Below are 7933 nucleotides of genomic sequence, written 5' to 3'. Positions count from 1 at the left end.
CTCATTCTTCTTAAGAGAAAGGCTATTAATGCTATTAATTTTGTAAAATGAAAGCATATCCCCAAAATATATGATTTCTCAAAGGACAAGGTCAAATCTGTGCTAGTTGGGACCTCGACATAATTGGAAAATGAAAAAATTTAAAACTTATGTCTGGAATCTATCAGAGAAGCCAAACTTTCATTTGCATTCAGAATACAGAATTAGTACTAAAATTACAGACTTCACAGAATACTGACTGCCTATATGAATTGATAAAAATAAAATTGAAAGGCCTTGAGCTCCTATTCAGATCTTACTAAAAGATATATTTTTGCATGACTTTTAAACTTGACGTCTTCTTTTCTCCTTTCAGAAAGTGGCTAATTGTGCAGAGTTGGTTTCCTGAATTCAGGTTTCTTCTTGTGCAATGGGTTACAACGCTTGTTCCGTGCTAACATTTTTTTCTATTTTCCAACTCAAACCATTGTTTGTACTTGATTTATCTTTGTGCCATTTGTTTTAACTAAGTTTCACCTACTGTTTGCTGGCCCTTAATACTTGTTAGCAATATTCATGGCCACACTTGTTATTTGTGTGTATTATTTTATTTTTCTCTTTGAATAAATGTTTTATTATCTGTACGTTCTGGTTTCCTTATATTTATTCATCCGTTTGATCCATATTGATATTAAGTGGATGTGGGTCAGAAAATCAATATGTATAATTCGTGTACGAGGGCCTGCAGATACATACGTATATTACATGTAAGGATATTCAGATTTCCAATTTTTAATACGCATGTATACATACATCCTGAGGGACTTTTGAGCCACTTTTACGTGAAATATACAGACGTAATACGATTGTATTCCATTGTATACATATGTATAATTCATGTATGGGTATTCAGATTTCCAATTTGTAATACGCACGAATACATACATCCATAGGGACTTTTGAACCACTTCTACGTGAAATATACCGATGTAATACGATCGTATTCCATCTTATACATATGTATTTGGTCACGTTTTTTGTGTGTATTATTGATGTAATACAAATTCCGTGTTATCTGGGAAATAGTGTTACCTTCGGTTTGAAAACAATAGTAATTTTGTTCACCTCTCGCTAAAACCAAGAGGCAAGATGCTAAAGTCATAGTATCTTAGAAGCCATTTCAGTAATTATGTATGAGTTTGCTGATCGGGAAATTGATTAGTTTTTTTACAGGGATTAAAACTTGGGAAACACCTGGATTCCCAAAAGTGACGTCACAAGCCGAGTGAACATGCATTATCGTCCTGGAAGTCGGTCAGATCTATGTATGGTCACTAAAGATCGGAGGAGGGAACTGCTTCGTGACAAGTTCATGGTCAAGGTCAAGCATTAGTCAATTTGTCAAATTGTTTATTTCATTCTCTACGTAGGCTTTGATTGCACAAATGTGATGACCCCGTCGAAATATTTGATGTGAGCGAAAGGCATGAATATTTGCTTGGACAAATGATTTCGGGCTTGGTTCGAATTGAGGTACGTGGTTTCTTATGTTATTGTTTAATTCTGGTGTATTAAAGGCGTTAGCGTTGTTTTTGGAACATAGAAATTCCTCGAGCCTTCGAAAGAAGGGTGTATCGGATCCATTAGAAACAATTTTTTGCCTGGAATTTAAAAGAGATGTTTTTATAGTTGAGACTGGACCTTTTTCGTAAACTTGGTGAGAAGAATGGTCACTCTTTAATGCAACGTAGGTTGCCTGAATTTGAGAATACTAATTTCATAAACTTCATTGATTTATCATTGTGGAATCGATGTTTTTGACGTATCCACATGATGACGGAGGATTGAGTGCTAATTGCTACTTCCCTTGAGTTTGAAGGAACTCATTTTCATCACAACTACTCGAACTAAGCCATCCAAACAGTTTTTCAACTATTTCGATTTCCTTCGTCGTGTGCATAGCAAATCATACATGATCCGTAAACTGTTTTGCACATCATGCAAATTGATTACGACTTGAAGTATAATTGTTTTCGTGTGTTCACTATGATAGTATCCCTTTCTATCAGTGAAATAGTATCCTATGAATCGTAGACTTTCCTGGAACATAAAATGCCAGACTTAACAATCCAATACCAATTTGGTGATATTATTTTTTAGATATGGGAATTTAATTCGTCATCTTATAATTCTCTTCCAGCCTCTGGAAAGCCTCAACGAATGCCAACTAATTTGTGAGATCAATTGTGATAATTATAAGAAAAAAAGTGATTACATTCATGTAGTGATATACTTTTCCAAACTAAATAAATCAGTTCCTGTGAGTAGTAGAATATGGTGTTTGAAAACATAACCGGTAGGAACTTCAAAAGTGTTCCATTATTTATCAAATTGAAATTCGATAGAGAATATCAGTTGATTCATCTTGGATATAATATCATGAAATTGATTTTTTCCGGCTTAGAATTTTTCTGTAGAATTATTTAATACTCTCGAACTAGCTACATTACTGTTTCCTCTGTCCATTTTTTGTTGTGTGTTCCTATTAAGCAGGGGAAAGTGGGTCAAAACCGACGGGTAAACATTTTTTCATTTAAAACTTGACTTGCTGTGGCTAATATTCTTTTAAATGTGGTTAACAGTAATATTTATGCATATAGGGTGTAGCATATTAATGGAAATGCATTTTATGAAAGTGATTCCATACATTTATGATTCTTTTCAAACATTGACAAAATGGAGATTTTGCCTCTTAAGATGGGGAAAAATAGACAGCCATTGAAATTGCATTTACAAAACCTTTATTGTACAATTTTGAAAGATTAATTTTATAAACACACTTTAAAAACGTGTGATATTTCTAAACATGAAATAGTAAATTAGCTATATGTGAGGCTGGATATTACTTGTGTACAGCAATCACATAGAAATTGTCATCTTCTTCACAATTAGAACACGACTCTGAGCCCACTCTTTGCAGTTCAAACATTGTATCCAATCCACTTTATTCTTGGAACTCGAATACCACTCGCTGCAAAATTTGCAATCCTACTCGTCTCCATGGTCACAATCATCCCTATTTGTAAAGGCTGTTGGAGCACATACCTATGAAAGCTTTCATGACCAGAAACATTTCTTAAGTATCAATAAAGTGAATGGTATCTCTCTATTCTTCATTCCAGATTGCTTCAACAGGGGAAAACAAAATTAAAGGAAGCAGAGTACTCTGTTCAAATGCAGTGGCTGAGTCAGGGAGAAAGGGGAGATGAGTTAAGGGCACAAAGATATATCCCTTACAGTGAGGACACTGTTGATGAAGAGAGGGTTATGCCATCTAACACTTCATCTTGTAGATTTTCAATCTCCATTCTAGCAATAATTTTGTTTTTATCATTCAGTTCTCCTTCTAAATTGGTCTGGGTATCAGTTAGAGAAGAAAATTCCACATCCATCCATTCCATCCTGAATAGTTTCTTCTAGTTCCTTTATTTTAGCCTCCAAACTTTCCTCCTTAGCTTCCAGAGCTGAGTTCTCATTCTTTAGCAATGAATTTTCTTCATTTTTCAACAAAGTTAGCCATCAAAACCAATGCATTAACCTTTTTGTAAGAGAATTATGCCAGCCGAAACTGACAGTAAAAAGATCCAGAGGAGGAGGACTTTGCCCCCAATACCTGCATCTTCTGCCAATGAGCTCCATGCACGAGAAAGTGAGGGAACATTCCTTGACAGTAAGATACCCACAGAGGCTAATACGTTCTATCAATATTTTAATTGGCCATCTTGATTAGATGTGTGGGATTAGAATTGGGACATCAGAGAAATGATGGGTGGTGCTGCCATGAAGGCCAGTATGGCTATGAGACTGTGGACTGTCCACCAACTACATATGATTCAAGGTTATGTCTGTTTCAGGGGTTTTATGTACGATGAAATTAAATTTTTTCTCATAGGTCATTATGTTGAGCAATTTAAAATTATTTTATTCCCTTTCTTTGAAAAAGTAGTTACTGGTTCATTCAGCGATTAGCATGGTTCCCTGGTCAAGAGCACATATTTAAATTGAATATTTAATATTTTTATTTGTGAGAGCCACTAATCTATTTATTTAACCAATGTTTTAGGTACTAGGACTCACTTCAGTAATGAGAACACTGCACATAATTCAGTGGAACCAGGAGCCCATTAAAATAAAAAAATATATACTTTAGAATCATTGATACATGATTTGCTGAAGAAAGTGGGACTGAGACAAAATAAAACATTGCAGGATGGCGCAATGGAAAAATTTTATTAGACCTCTTTGAAAGGCTTTTTTCAATTTCAAAAGAGGTTAAAATGAGACAATTTCAAAAAATATGGTAAGGATATTTAATTTACTCTATTTTATTTCTGTTGTACCATGCTTTCCTTTCTCAGAAAAATTTTGATAAACTGGCCACGATAAAAACGTGGGTTTTCTTGAATAAGGCCGCAAACACTTAACTTGTGATTTGTGAATCATGAACCCAAATGAAACACAAATTGGAAATGGAATTCGTTTACATTCAAAGGGCATTTGTTTGTTAACTTTTTGACAGTCAATAGATATAAGTAAATGCAGAGCACCAGCGGTTTGATTATGAATTAGGAAGCTTGCATCATCCACGTCTTAGCCATTATTGTTCGCTCACTCTATATTTATGATTTTATGTGGTTATTCATCGCATTTAGAAACACTTTGTTGATGAGATCCTCGTGACACGAAATTGCAAAAATTCCGAGGAAATGAAATCAATCTTGTTGATTTGTTGACATGAGCGTGGCCATTACCCATAGTCATCAATTGTTAGATTTTTTTACATTTACTTTTACTTGCCTTATATCATTCTAAAATAGCTGCCATGAGTTGATACATAAAGGACAAATGCCGACCAGAAATCAATGAAAGAAATGATAATTTCATATTGATATTATAATTTTATAGTCACCTAAACTAAAGCCTCCAATAATAAAATTGATAAGTCAAACTTTTAGTTTCAATTTCATCTTGAGATTTAGTGCATTGGCTGCATTGCACCCATGAGGCAATAGTTACACCACTGGAAGGAGAGGAAGGGGGTTAGAACTACAAGGGGATCTCACATTCTAAGTCGATTCATTACATGTACAACTCACGAATATTGTAATTGTTGTACGGTGCAAATTTCTTCTGGTATGTGACTTTCGCTACTCACTTTTTTGAAGTTCTCCAGCATCTGCAACCAGAACAGTGTTTAAAGAAAGGCCAAATTTACCCTTTCATAAGAGTCCATTTTGGTCAAAGACTATAGAATTAATTTCTCTCCAGGTTGGAACAAACTTTCATCTCAGAAAATGACTAGGTTTCTACCAATTAGCTGCGGGATTACTTGTAGCACTAATGAAATGGTCCCCTATGGGATATTTTTAGTCTGCATGGTGTTTTGGGGAAGTGAGGTAAGGAGGGATTCCAATCTCGGCATCGTAAGGGCTGAGGCAGGAGGTCGAGGTAAGAAGATAAGGGGATAGGAACAAACAATAGGCCAGTCACAGTCAATGTAAGTCCCAAGTGAACGGAATCAATGTAATGCTTTAGATGATACATTCAAAGAGCATATTTCACCTGTGGAAATGTATAAAAATGGCTTACCAAAGAAATACTACTTCTTTCCAGGGACAGCAATGTCGCCTCCAAAAATAACATGGATATGTTATTTCTGTGACATATCTGCTTTACCACTGACAATGGATTACTGTGGCATGGTGACGTGATGTTTCCGCTTGAAAAGCTGAGTGATCATGTGCTCTCACGGAAACAGATCAGTATGACATCCTTGGTTAATAAATTGAAGGAAACATGTGCATATGAGAAGAGGCTAACAGATTTATGCAGACTCGTGAGATGCAGATAGATAAGTGGACTCCTGAATCAGGAGTCTCCTGATGCCCATACATGGTCTTCTCTTTGGGGTCGAAAGGGATGCATTGTGAAAAACGGTTTCCTTGCAAGAAGAGAATGTCGTGGAGAATTTGTGTTGGGTGGCTCTGTTCACTATGGAAGGTGAGCAGGCAGTGGGCACGAGAACTGTCTCTCAAAATACGGATGACCACTCTTTGAAAAGAGCCATCCTCGCTCACCGGAGAGCAAAATACCAATAGAATAACTTCAGGCTTGGATGATTGACGTAAGTATGCTTACTGTATAACGATAATGTACTGTATAACGCTAAAACGATATGTAGGTATACGTAGGTATACCAACATATCGTTTTCCTATATTTTATGGCTAATTTTATCCATAACAAAAACACTCATCGGGTTATTCATACGCATTTTTAATACCAATACATCCTTTCTTTTTGCGCATTGAAGTTCTAGGTCAGCTCTCAGTCCCTGGAAATGAACCCAGAAGTATTCCAAGGCTCGGAAACACTTAATGGCTCCAATGGTGCTGAATACAATGCATAGATTGAAGAATATAAAGAAACAGAGTGAAATTCCTCCGAATAAAGAAGAGAAATGAAGAGCTAGAGCAAAAACTCATGTTATCACAGGTTGGAATGTATTTGGAGTTTTTTGTGAGAAATTTTTGCCGTGACAAAAGAAGGATTTCATCTTAATGTTCAAGAAATGTCAAAGTAAGTGAATAAAAAAGCAACGTTATCTAAGATCATTTAGTTTATGTCTGTAATTCTTATGGGATGGAGGAATCTGAAAATTTTACAGCTGGCTATTCATGAGTGCATATTTCTGTTTAACATAGATTTTGATACTAAGAGAGCAGTTTATCGGAGGTCCTCAGGAACTATTGAACGACCCTAGTATTATTTTAGGATCCTTCACTCCCCGTAGTACTATGAGTATGTAAGTGACCATCGGGTTTGTTTCTTAAATGATCGCCGGTAGTAATGGTGTAATCCCAAGAAAACATGTCATCTTATAGCCATTAGCTGTGCCAATTTTCCTATTTTATTCCGACAGTGATGATATTTATTCATCAATTCTATGTAGTGGCCTATGCACTTAAGTTATGTTGTGAGTTATTTCCTCGTAAGTGATAAAAGGCAGATGAAGGCAGAGTCAATGTGAGGAGGAGATAAGATATCGCGGACTGTCCACCTTTATTGACTTAATGCTTCTACATTTTCTCTTTGAACGATGATGCTTGTCGCGAATGTTTAAGTATTTGAGAGCAATGAGAAACGGATCGCTGGACTCACCAAACTTCTATTGAATGGCACAAAAACTCAGTGACGTCATGGCAAATTTAGCAGTGAGGGAACACTTTTTCCTTGACACATGGCTTAATTGACTAGTAAAATATCACTCTGTATTTTTTGTTACAAGTGACGTCTGCATATTTTTAAATAAACCTTTTTTTTGGTCACCAATATTTGTTGGTAGACGTGAATTTTAGACATGTTGAGGCACCAAAATTCATAAAAGTGTAATTTCATTGTCATGTAATTTTTTAACAAGCACACCACTGCAAACAATCCATATCGCCCGGAAACTTAATAGAGACTTCTAGTCGAACTTTCAGTTTGAATGAGAGAAAATAAGTTCAGCTTACATGTAAGACAATGTCTATCTATTTTACTGTAGTAAAAGTCGATTCTCAAAAAGAATTTTTATATTTTTTATATTAGCATATTATCCAAAAACAGCCAATAGGGCTTTTAAATTGCATAGAACACTTAAAATCTTCAGCTTTCACAAATATAAATTACAAGTAGGATGAAACAGAGGTACAGAAGATGGCCTTCCAAAGCTGCCTCTTGAATCATCTGATTGGAACTGAAATATCCAGGGAAGGGTGAGTGGTCGAAAGTGTGTTGAAAAAGGTAGGGGGTCTGTAAGAGAGTGATCTCTGTTAGAGCGAGGGAGAGAGAGACGGAATTTATGTACAAGAATTTTAAGGTTGGAGGGACAGGCATAGGAGTAGATAATGGAGC

At 35.8% G+C, this 7933-nt stretch overlaps 1 long non-coding RNA gene across 3 annotated transcripts; it reads left to right on the top strand.

The window, feature by feature from the left end:
* The first annotated feature begins 1295 nt into the window (after positions 1 to 1295).
* LOC124173152 lies at positions 1296 to 7209 on the top strand. 3 transcript variants are annotated; one of them, XR_006868401.1, is made up of 4 exons: positions 1296 to 1512; positions 3162 to 3709; positions 5653 to 6163; positions 6351 to 7209. It is a non-coding gene; the product is annotated as an uncharacterized LOC124173152 (long non-coding RNA). The 3 variants fall into 3 exon arrangements; XR_006868402.1 differs by lacking the exons at positions 5653 to 6163; positions 6351 to 7209 and adding an exon at positions 4103 to 4307 and having other exon boundaries at positions 1299 to 1512; positions 3162 to 3688; XR_006868400.1 differs by lacking the exons at positions 5653 to 6163; positions 6351 to 7209 and adding an exon at positions 4103 to 4307 and having other exon boundaries at positions 1299 to 1512.
* The last annotated feature ends 724 nt before the right edge of the window (positions 7210 to 7933 follow it).

The sequence above is a fragment of the Ischnura elegans genome (assembly GCF_921293095.1).
Source record: "Ischnura elegans chromosome 13 unlocalized genomic scaffold, ioIscEleg1.1 SUPER_13_unloc_4, whole genome shotgun sequence".
Classification (NCBI taxonomy): domain Eukaryota; kingdom Metazoa; phylum Arthropoda; class Insecta; order Odonata; family Coenagrionidae; genus Ischnura; species Ischnura elegans.
Note: the sequence above shows the minus strand (reverse complement) of the source record. Positions and strands in the feature narration are given on the sequence as shown.